Source organism: Rattus norvegicus, chromosome 10 (assembly GCF_036323735.1).
Source record: "Rattus norvegicus strain BN/NHsdMcwi chromosome 10, GRCr8, whole genome shotgun sequence".
Taxonomy (NCBI): domain Eukaryota; kingdom Metazoa; phylum Chordata; class Mammalia; order Rodentia; family Muridae; genus Rattus; species Rattus norvegicus.
This window is the reverse complement of record NC_086028.1, coordinates 79,297,501-79,308,778: the sequence shown is the minus strand read 5'-3', so window position 1 is coordinate 79,308,778 and position 11,278 is coordinate 79,297,501.

Below are 11,278 nucleotides of genomic sequence, written 5' to 3'. Positions count from 1 at the left end.
TGTAAAGGAATTTATACATACTTTGATCAAACTCACTCCCTCTTAACTTACCCAGATCCATCTCTCTTCCTTACCCACTTAGTGTCAGCTTTTCTTTTTTTTCTTCAAAAACAACCCATGAAGGCAGTTGATGCTGCCCACGTAGTCTTGACTGTGTGGCTTTTCATTTAGGTGTGGTTGACTTACCAAGAGCTACACTTCTGATAAGATGTCCTTTCCCTTCCCTAGCAGCTTTCAGTTGCAAACAGTTCCACTAGGAGTGGGACTTGACTCCACCTTCTCGCTCCATGAAGGGATTTGATCTGTCTTGAACTTTTGTGGTATGCATGCTCTTTAACTGCTATGAGTTCATAATATGCAGTTGCCCTTCTGTGTTCAAAAGATAGGATTTTATAAGGCTCAAAGTGAGTCTTAACTAGCGGGAAGACACCCCCACCCCACCCCCAAGTTAGACATGAGGCCGGAGTTCAATGCAAACACAAGAGGTTTATTTTCCTGGCTCGTGGGGTCGACCTTCAATCAGCCCCTCGTGGCAAGTGACTACAAGGCGACCCCGAATGGCTGTAAGCAATTTTTATACTTTTTAGGGGTACAGGTTACATCAGCAAGGTTACAGTTTAAATTTACTTGCTAAGCATATTGACCTTTGAATCTATTGGCTAGCAAGCATATGACAAGCATTCGAACTCTTATCTGGGACGGGGGGGGGGGGGGGGGGTCAGGTGACTGTCAGTTCATTCTGTGTTTTTTCAAGAATGTCCCTTCTCCCGAGAACTGTGGGTGGAGAATGGAACTTGGCCTAGCCTTGACCCAATTCAGGAACCTGGTACTTGGCCTAATCTTGACCTAAGGCGGTGGGTGTAAAGCTGGCAAAAGCCTCTAGGGTCCTTCACAGGAACTCCATAACCTACCTACTTTGTACCAGGCCAATAGCTCTAATAGTCCTGTGAGAACTAGGGTCCTTCAATTTCTCTGTAATTGTTCACTGCCTCTACTGACCAGGCCAGCTCAGTCAACAGTGTCTCAATGGAGGGAGTGAGGATGGAAAAGACAATTAGACAACACTCTAACATGACTCCAGCCACTGAGGTGAAGCAAGTTTATTTTTCTCCAGTCTGCTTTTATACTAGTCTTAAGTGCATGCAAAGAGTAAAGTCACTTCTAGGTCAAGGAACAAACAAAGCAATAAACAAAAATAGTCAAGGAACAAACAAGGCAATAAACGAAATCCCACGGTTATCAGGGACTTAACAAGATGATCAAGATCTTGAGCCTACTTCCTTGTCCTGGCCCAATGTCAAATTCCTGTCAAATTTCTAGCACTGGCCACGAAAGCTCTGCACACTACACTTTTGCCCCCTGCCCCCTGCAGTAGTCCTCAAGCCTTGGGAGGAACAGTCTGTATTCCCTTGCTCTCTGTACCTTGACTAGTTATGAGTTTTTATTAATTGCCGTCTACAATAAAGAGAAACTTCTCCAATGTGGGTTGAAGCTTAATCTGTGGGTATAATGTTGAGTTGTTAGGAGTCTGTGTAATCAAAGGTCACTTAGCACGCAATGCACTTAGAATATAGTAAACATTTGAGAGCTTCTTAACAGTTAAGGTCAAACCCAGAAGAACCACATGATCTTTCATCCTGCATAAAATTCAACTCCAAATGAATCAAGATCTAAGGCCATTAAGGAATGGTTCTCAGCTTGTGAATTGTAACCCTTTTTGTGCATATCAGATATTTTACATTATGATTCTAGCAAAATTACAGTTCGGAAGTAATAACAAAAATGATTTTATGCTTGGGGGGGCACAACACAAGGAACTGTATTAAAGATTTACAGCATTAGGAAGGTTGAGAACCACTTCTAGAGAATCCATTGGAATTTAATGGCACAAAAAAGGGCTTTCTGAACAGGATTCCCTGACAAGCATAGGCATGAAGACCAACAAGTGCACTAAACTCAACTCTAGATAAAAGACTTAAGGCCTAATACTCTAGGGAATACATTTGGACTCATGGGTCAAGGAAAGGATTTTGAGCAGTACCCCAATAATGTAGGTATTAAGACCAATAATAAAACGGACCTCCTCAGTACAAACCTTCAGCAAGAGACAGCTACAGAATGGGAATAATATATACCAGCTATCTATCTGATAGGGTTAGTTTCTAGAATATACAAAGAACTCAAGAAATTAAATGTTAGGGAAACCCAATTAAAAAACATGGAACTAAATGAGTTTTCAAAAGGTGACACTCAAATCTCTGAGAAACATTCTAGAGATGTTCAACATTCAGAGGGAAAGCGCAAATTGTTGAGTGGTTTCTTTATGAAATGAGCAATTCAAACAGTTATCAAAACACTCATTTTTTTTCTTTCTTTTTTTTTTTTTCGGAGCCGGGGACCGAACCCAGGGCCTTGCGCTCGCTAGGCAAGCGCTGTACCGCTGAGCTAAATCCCCAACCCCCAAAACACTCATTTTAAATAGTACATTCCAAAGGCAAAATAAACGAACTCATACTGAAAAATAATAGTAGGAAAATAGTAGGCTTTTGGTTTACCTAATTAAGTCATTACATTTCTGTAAGAGCAGAAAAATTGTATACTACAGGGAAAACAGCAAACGGACTGAGCCAGCATTTATTTGGGCAATATTGCCTGAGATGGCATGGTGACACTTGGCCAAGTGCACGTGCGTTTGGGACTAAAGCTGCAGCAAAGTCGTGTAATCCAGTAGAGATGAGCACTGCCAGAAACGCTGCCCGATTTGCTGTACCACGAATTAAAAGTTGTTTTGGTTGTTATACATTCAGAAACCTTTCACTCTTGCCAAATATGTTGCTACCTTCCTATAATCAGTCACATGACCCCGTATGGGGTTCGCATCCGGCCGAGATGTGTTTTTGGTTTCTCCCGACAGCGGGAGGCTGTGGATGTCAGGTGGCTTCGTACAGTCAACTTTAAATACTCCTCTCTAAAGACTAGTGTTAGGGGTCTGGTGCAGGCTAGGTAAGCATTCTACTACTGAGCTACAGTGTCCGCCTCTCTTGGTAGAATCTTGTCTAATTTAAGGATCTTTTCCAAACTACATGTTCTGTGAAGGTGAGTTCCTTTCTGGCTGTGGCAAGCTTTCTCCCTACTCCCCTTTTAGTAAGGAGTACTCCCCTTTTAGTCATAGTATGCTAGTACTTCAGGTTCTTGAAACCAGTGGCTTGTGTTATTTTTTTCAGCCACTAGAGGGCAGCAGTGGATTCTGTGCGCAGCCTTTGGCCGTCACCTTGTTCCTAGCTTCAGTTAAATTACGGCTTGTCTTAGAAATGAGCACCAAGCTATGGATGTGCTTACTTTGCGTGTGGTTTTTCCGATACTGCGGTTTTAAGATATTTGGGAATTTGTTTTTATAGAGAAGAGAATGGAAGCAGACTTTACATTTTAATTGTACTTCATAAAAACCTCTAGATCGATTTTATACAATACTGAGAGTTCAATAGCAGCAACACTTTTAATCTCCAAGGCAGAGTTATTCTACAGACATTACTGAACCTGTTTCTTGTTTCTTGTTTTGTTTCCTTCAGTGGACATTAGGGATTTTGAGTCAGGCTCTCATTGCCTTTTTTCTTACCACTACAGCCACGCTAGTTGTTCAAGGAGATTGCAGAGAATTCCTTCACACTCGTCTCTATTTGAAGTTGCTCTGCCAGCATAACTGCAAGTCAGTCCCTGCTTGGGGGGCAACCATCTTTAGCTGTGAAGTGATGATTTGCCATGTAGAATTATTGATTTTTTTAAAGACACGCCCTGTCTTTAAATTACAGGTGAAAGTTGCATGCCTTACTAGAAATAAGTGTGAGTGTTGAATGTGATTTTGTGTGAGGGTATGTAACCTCTTCAAAGCTACATAGAATGAATGGATGAGCTGCAGGTGCTGTGACTTGCGTTTCTGTCCCCTGGTGGACAGAGGCAAGCTTGGGGCAGAGGTAAGTGTAAATGCTCCCACACACCTCTAAAGAACTCTGAGGTTATTTGCAAATCGACTCAAATGCATCTCCGTGTCTTCATCACACGAACAGAACACCGCTACTCTGAACTGGAGGAAATGGAGGCCGAATAGAGGTAGGGAAGAGGTAGATGTGGGGTGAAGAGTCCCTGGTGCGGTGCTGACGGACATCGTTTCGTGTATTGGAGTTCATGTAGTTCTCAGTGCTGTCAGAGAAGGAGTGCTCTGATTTTACGGGGCAGTTAAGGGGAGGTTTCCAGCAGTTGTACACCATCGTCCACACAGTCTAGTGAGTAGTCCTCACAGCAGGGACTGCACACCCTGAGTGTGAGCTGTTGAAGCAGTAGAGCTAATGTGCTCTGCTATAGAGTTTTGGTTCATAATGTGTTTGCACTGTAAACGGCATAGGTAGTTTATAAGCATATATGTTTGCAATGAGGTTGCATTTAATGTGCCTTACTTAAAAAGCAACTCCTAGGGTTGGGGATTTAGCTCAGTGGTAGAGCGCTTGCCTACCAAGCGCAAGGCCCTGGGTTCGGTCCCCAGCTCCGAAAAAAAGAACCAAAAAAAAAAAAAAAAAAGCAACTCCTGAGACTGTCTAGCCCCACCAGACATTCCTGTGCGTGCCCTCCTCTCAAATTCTCTGTACCCTATAATGTTTTGCTGCCCCAGTCACTTGAGCTAGGTAGATTTTAAACTCGAGATTTTTCTCTTTTTGTCACACCTCTTTAACTGAGCTTTTTTTCACCCCCTCTTAAAATATTCTCTCCAATCGGTGGGCACCTTCTCAGTTCTCGTCTGCTCTCAAGTTGAACAGTTCCCTACTGGATCTTTTCTGGTTTTACACTCTTCATCAGTTCTCCACATTGCAGTCAGAGATCTAAGAAAACGTATATGTTAGAAAAGCTGAAACAGACCCAAAAAGATAAGGGACACGTGTCTTTGTCACAGCTTCAGTAGTTAACAGCTCATATAGATTGAACTGGTTATTTTTTTTTTTTCCTTTTTTCGGAGCTGGGGACCGAACCCAGGGCCTTGCGCTTGCTAGGCAAGCACTCTACCACTGAGCTAAATCCTCAACCCCTGAGCTGGTTATTTTGAAGCAAAGGGAAAATTATTTCATCAGCAAATACTCCTCAGTCTGTGAAGAAATGTGTTTTTAAAAATATAAATCTCAAGCTGGGTGTGGTGGCACATGCCTGTAATCTCACATTCGGGAGGCTGAGGTAGGAGGATCGCCAGTTTAGGGCCAATTTGGGTTACATAGGGAGGCTTTCTGGAAAGTAATATTTATACATACATTCACAGTACTCGCTCAAAATCCTTTGACAGCTCATCTCTTCCACACAGCCTTTAGTTTCCCCCTAGAGAGAACATAAAGACACACAGTTCACAAGTCCTGCAGTGACTCAGTGCTGTGTAAGCATTAGACCAGTGCCTGGACCAGAGCAAGCTCTTAGTGAGTGTTAGCTACCATCCCTATAGTTGATGTGAGATGCTAGTCTGCTCCTCAGCTTGGTGGAAAGCCATGGGACTCGGGCCTTTTCCTATCCAGCTTCCTTTCCGTGAGCTCTGTGAGTCTCGGGCTACTTCATAATCTCCTTGACGAGCCTAATGGGTTTCCCCCTGTGCCTTTGTTGTGGTTCAACAATTCGGGCATTTCTTTACCAGCTTTTTAAATACCCATACAGAAAGACTCAGTGGGAGCTCCTCACCTAAATCATTTTGTCCAAAAGATAGCCCAGGGGGACATCTACTGGCTAGTACCCCTACCTTTGATTGTACTTACTGGTTACCACTGGATATTCCTGTTCAGAACTGAATGAGTGGGGAAAATGCCATCTAGTGCTCTCCTCCGAGCTGTGATTTTGATGTTTTCTACTGAAAAAAGGACAACAGATGTGATTCGTGTTGTCTCTGTGAAGTTTATAGCTAGGGCTGAAGAAGTGGTTCAGTGATTAAGAGCATCTACTACTCTTGGAGAAGACCCATGTTCAGTTCCAACCACCCATGGCTAGCCCCTCATAACAACAGCTCCATGGATCTAGCACCTCTGGCCTTCAAGGGCACCTGCTTCCAACCCCCTACCACATAACTAAAATGAAGAGAAAGACATATATATTAGTTCCTTAGGGAAAGCAAGAACCTATCTCCCATGTTCATGTTGTGGTTTTAACATGTTTCACTTTTGCTAGAATTTAGTTCAACTTGGCTTCTCAAGAATCTAACTCCACATCCGGTCCACGTGTAAAATATTTATTTTTATGAGCTCGGAAATTGATTTTATTATACACAGGGGCACAGATGGCTAAGGGCACATTTTCTGAATCTAGAATCAGGACTCTTGGCTGACACCGGAGTTTTGTTTTACTTCCAGATGTGAGTGCCCTCTTGGAGCCGTGTGTGCCAAAGCAAGGAAGCCTCTGAGGTATTTTGATCGTATATGCAGACAGCAGGGTGGAGTGCTTGGAACTGGGACTATTTTAAGGGCTAAGTTGTAGAAAAGAGCTTAAGAAGGAGTGGTGACGTATGGGAAGGGATGGACTGTATTGTAGGTAGCCGGAGGCAAAACTGAAGTCAGTTTCAAAAATACATAAGTTGGAAATAAACTATGAAACTCTGAGTCAGCCAGCAGCTGGTAAATGCCTTTTCTTATTGACATGCAGGCAGCAATAAAATTCCTTCATTGTTGGACCTGTCTCCTTTTCAGCAGGCTTATGTGGGTTTGGCATATAAAACCAAATTCCCAGAAGTTCCGCCGAGGTTGGTTGCTGTTATTTTTGTACATGTCTGTGTTTTCATTAATACACTATCCTCTGTTTTGTGCTCTCATTTGGATTTTTAGACCATCCATCCATCCATCCATCCATCCATCCATCCATCCACCCACCCACCTACCCAGTGAGCATCTATTGAGTACCTGTCTATGTCAGGCACTGTTTTCCTTGCCTGACCCCAAGCACTTGTGGGAGGAAGGAATACTGTTAGTATATAAGTTAGATGAATATGGGAAATGGTGACGGGCAGAACCCTCTGAGAACATGGAGTGAGAGAGCTTGGTGAGCCTGGGTTGGGGGTGGGGGTGGGTCTGATAGATTCCTCAAGCAAATGTTTAAGCCTGACCCTTAAAAATGCCCATTTCTTTCCAAAAGCACATTTTTAGATGTTCAATTATAACACCTCTCATCATTATCAATTAGAAAAACAAATAAACCAACAACAGCAGCAGCAACAGCAACAAACCTGGGCTGGATAGACGGCTCAGCGGTTAAGAGCACTGATTGTTCTTTCAAAGGTCCTGAGTTCAATTCCCAGCAACCACATAGTGACTCACAACCATCTGTAATGGGATCCAATGCCCTCTTCTGGTGTGTCTGAAGACAGCTACAGTGTGCTCATATACATAAAATAAATGAATAAATCTTTAAAAAAAAGAAGAAAGAAAAAACCCAAACAAAAACACCACCAACTACAAAACCCAACCAAGTGCAACACCGTCTCATCTGTAGCCTCTAATGACTTACCTCATAAACAGAGATGCATGCACACATTTGTCCCTCCCTCAGGGTCATGCCCTAAAAGAGGCTGTGGTAGTCTACAGTCTTGACTCGACAGTCAACACATGTTTTTATAAATGAGAACAGAGAGCCTCAAACATATCAAAGTGAACCCCCCACCCCCGCATTTCCTTACATTATAGGACAAGTTTGGAAGCATGAGTAGCATTGGCTTGGGGGTGAAGGAGTGTTTAACCCCAACCCTGTCACTTCTGCTCAATGTGCTCTCTGGATTCCCCGTTGCACAATGTGAGACTTCCACACATTTTATTTTTTATTTTTGCTCCTCATTTGGAGCCCAGGGTCTGCCCTGTATCTTCAAGGGATCTGTTTGATCTTTCATAGCTTCTCCACCCCACTCCAGCTTGGAGACAGAATTCTACATTTACTGGTTTACTTGGTTCTTGGAGATTAAGCAGAGAGAGAGTTGCCCACAGCAGACGCCCTTCCACTGAGCTACACTCTCTGCGCTTTCACACAGAACTGTAATAAGGCTTTGACAGGGCAGGGAATAAATGATTGCTTTCTTTCCAAGTCTGGGATAACTGTTCTCATTATCATGTTGCCATTTAAGGTATTTAGCTCTGGGTCCAGCACCTGGTGACATCTTTGTGTTTGTTTCTATTGGCGATGATTTGGAAAAGACTCTGGCAGCGTATCATATATAGTAAGTGCTATATAAATGCTAGATCCCTTCCTCTGTGCCCGTCGCTCAGGCAAGGCTAGAGCAATGCTGCTAAGGACCTTGGAGGTCCTCAGGCCTGACCATAGGGATGCATTCTTCAAGGTTACATGGCTTTTGAACAACAGAGCTACACTTGGGATCCAGGGCTTGGTATTCAAACTTAAGTGTCTTAAGTTGCATGTAGATCCTTTATCATAGTATCCAGTACTCTCTCCATTCTCTGTGAGTCTGTGGGGACCCTCTGTGAGGCTCACTGGTTTTCATCACTAGTAGGCAACAAATGCCTTGAGCTCTAAAACAGTTATTTTCCCTGCAAAAGTACCGCTGTCTCCCTCAATCTTAGAAGGTCCCAGCACTCTATTGTAAAGCCCTACTGCTGGTTGTCTGTTAGTGATGGGGGTGGGCAGAACACCATGCTTCTGGTCTTTCCCAGAGTCTGTCCTGTCCCAAGGGTTTGGACTATGTGAGGGCTAATCTTGGTTGTCAAGTTGTTTATATCTAGAGTTAACTAAAACACAAGCCACTGGGCACTCCTGTGAAGAATTTTATATATTATATATACATATACATGTATATATACACACATGACAGACACTTTCTGAAATTATTCCTTCACTTTGTAAGGATATAGGGACTAAAACCAAAGTTTCCCCAATATAGTTATCAGAATATGCTTGGGTCTTTCTACCTCTCTCAGTCTTGGGAGGTGTTCTTGAAGCATCATCCCATTTGCTTTGCATTCTTCAGAGGAATTAAACCATATATGTCAAATTAATTTTTACTTCCTCCCAAGTAAAATTCCCATCGTGATGTATTATAGCTCTCTTCAGTCAGTAAAGAAAGAAGCAAAAAGTAAACTCATTAAAAATATTTACCTAATGTATAACACACAAGATTAGACAGGAAAAGTTTCAAAATGCTTACAAAGTATACAGACCTATGTAGATTTTTTGTAACCTTATTTCCCTCAGGCAGAAAGTGCTTATAATGTGCATGAAGTCACACTTACTATTTAATTATTACATTAGCAATTGTATCTTTTGGTTAGGAGAGTTGGACACCAATGGAAGGCCACATTGTTGGTAAATGCTTTTCTCGATTTCTTTTTTCTTAAGTTTTTATTGATTCCTTATGAATTTCATATCATGCATTTCCATCCCATTCATCTCCTGTCCCCCATATCTGCCGGATGCCCTTGCAACCTTCCCCTCCCCCCCAAAAAACGAGCAAAACCAAAGCAACAAAAACCTAACAATCCCCCGCCCCCCCACAAAGAAACAAACGAACATCTTGTTATGGAGGCTGAAGCATGTCACGGTGTGTCACATGTCATGGTGTGTCACACAGTGTACCTTTTGCCCAAACAACTTCACTTGCAAATGTTCACTGCATTGAGTCATAGGTGTGGTTTGAGGACTCTGGCTTCTGCTATACTATCAATACTGGATCCTCACCATGACTGCTCTTGATATCCTGTTGTTGCCCTGTGTCACAGAGACCCGGCAGCTTTGGTTCTGCAGGACTGGTCCCTTCATGAGCTCCAACAGTTCATAGATAGATGTTGGGATGGGCCAACTCAAAGCCCTGGATCTAGGCCTGGGTGGTAGCTAAGTTGGTCAGCCAATGAGCTCTCCTGTGGCAGTGCCAGTGCCAGTTCTCCCACTCTCCCAGCCCGTCACTCTCCCATGCTGCCCAGGTTAGGGGTGGGGCCAACTCTGCACAGCCTTTGGACATCAACATGGCTCCAGGTGGCAGCTCAGACTAGGAATATCTGCTTGGTGGCTGCTGCAGGGCCATGGACCCAGACATGGCTGTTGGTGGGACCACGGCTTCAGGTGGTAGCACAGGCTACTCACATCAGGCTGCTCCTCACTAGCCTTATGTCCCTAGTTCTGATTCTCTTTCTCTACCATCTCCTCACCACTTCTTTGCTCATCTGAGTGGCAGCCAGGTTTCTGGCTGTCTTCTGCCCTACCCATACCTGCCACAGGTAAGGATCATCTTGGGCATTGAGGGATTTACTCTATTGGGTTATTTGAAGTAGGAAGTCCCACCCGAAATGTGGGTGGCCTCTTCTGTTGGCAGCCTAGATAAAAGGACATGGGAGAAACTGCTTTTGCATGCTGGTCTTAACTCTTGCCAACAAGGTCATTTATCCTATTCTTTCACTGATATTAGAAGCAGCTTCTCATGGAGACAAAGTGTGGGGCAGAGATTGAAAGGTCATCCAGAGACTGCCCTGCATGAGGATGCATCCCATATACAGCCACCAAACCCAGACAATATTGTGCTGCCAAGGAGTGCATGCTGACAGGAACTTGATATAGCTGTCTGCTGAGAGGCTCTGCCAGAGCCTGACAAATACAGAGGCGGATGCTCACAGCCAATCATTGAACTGAGAACAGGGTCCCTAATGGAGGAGTTAGAGAAAGGACTGAAGTAGCTGAAGGAGTTTGCAACTCCATAAGAAGAACAACAATATCAACCAACCAGAGCTCCTAGAGTTCCCAAGAGAACACAAGAATGGACCTATGTATGGCTCCATCCACATACGTAGCAGGGGATGGCATTGTTGGGCATCAATGGGGGAAGAGACCCTTGGTCCTGTCAAGGCTTGATGTCCCAGTGTAGGGGAATGTCAGGGCGGGGAGGTGGGAGGGAATGTCAGGGCGGGGAGGTGGGAGGGAGTGGGTGGGTGGCTGAGGGAGCATCCTCATAGAAGCAGGGTGGGTACGGAGGGGGTGGGATAGTGGGTTTCTGGAGGGGAAACCAGGAAATGAGATAACATTTAAAATGTAATAAAAATGCAATTAAAAATGAATAAAAAGGCAGAAAAGAAGTTAAATAAGAAAGAAAAAAAATAATAATAAGAAGAAGAAGAGGAAGAAGAAGAAGGAGGAGGGGAGGAGGAGGAAGAGGAAGAGGAAGAGGAAGAGGAAGAGGAAGAAGCAGCAGCTTCTCCAGGCTTCCAACATCAACTGAGGACCAGCAGCCTCCAGGAATCTTCCAGGCCTTCAGCCCCAGGGTGGGATCATTGAGACATCC